An 866-nucleotide genomic window follows, 5' to 3' on the forward strand; every position below is an offset into this window, starting at 1 on the left:
GGCCACTTGTGATGGGTCTTTCAGAGTGTTTACACTGCCTGCTCACCCTCACTGATATTTTATCTTTGAACTGCTGTAATATTGTCCTTTAGTAATATTGCTGCTCCTCCTCCTTTCCCTATTTCCCTGTCCTTTCTAAAGATCTTTTTGACTTGAATAATAAGCTACCATTCGTGCCCAGCTGGCAGTCAGGTCTCTGTAATGATTTAATATAATTATTTAACTTTACTCAATGGCTGATGTGAGCTGCGGCAAAATGTATTTCCAGCCGGTCAAGTATTGCAGGTATCGACTGTCTCTTCAGTCCGATATCAGGTGAAGAATTACTGGCTGTTGTGTAATTTCCATTGATTGGGGGTTGGCGTCATCGACTGGGCGGAAACGGGAACTGCAACAGAGCGAGAAAGGATCCGTCAGAAACCAGTTTAAATGAAGAACAAAATCCAACAGCCTGCAGTGTCTTTTCAGGGTCTAATGTTTAGGAACTAATTAATTCTGACTGATTGTCAGCGATGGTGGTATAGTGGTGAGCATAGCTGCCTTCCAAGCAGTTGACCCGGGTTCGATTCCCGGCCATCGCAATTAATTATTCTTATTAATTCACTTCCTTCAGAAACGAGAAGTTTGGAATCCAATTTGATGCAGTTCAGCTGGATATTGTTTCCAAAATATAAACCGCTGTAATTGTGTCAAAATGTTTTCAACGTTCATTTATTTTCCCTATAGAAGGAACAGAGGAAAAACATACTGGAAATAAATAGTTACCAAGGGTCTAATGAGAGTGAGGAAGGCAAATGATATGTTAGCCTTTATTGCAAGGGTGTTGGAATTTAAGAGTAAAGAGATCTTGCTGCAATTGTACTATG

General features: G+C 40.5%; 1 non-coding gene across 1 annotated transcript; it reads left to right on the forward strand.

Moving 5' to 3' along the window:
• Positions 1-509: 509 nt before the first annotated feature.
• trnag-ucc (transfer RNA glycine (anticodon UCC)) lies at positions 510-581 on the forward strand. Its single transcript has one exon. It is a non-coding gene; the product is annotated as a tRNA-Gly (tRNA).
• The last annotated feature ends 285 nt before the right edge of the window (positions 582-866 follow it).

Source organism: Heptranchias perlo, unplaced genomic scaffold (genome assembly GCF_035084215.1).
Source record: "Heptranchias perlo isolate sHepPer1 unplaced genomic scaffold, sHepPer1.hap1 HAP1_SCAFFOLD_70, whole genome shotgun sequence".
NCBI classification, from domain to species: domain Eukaryota; kingdom Metazoa; phylum Chordata; class Chondrichthyes; order Hexanchiformes; family Hexanchidae; genus Heptranchias; species Heptranchias perlo.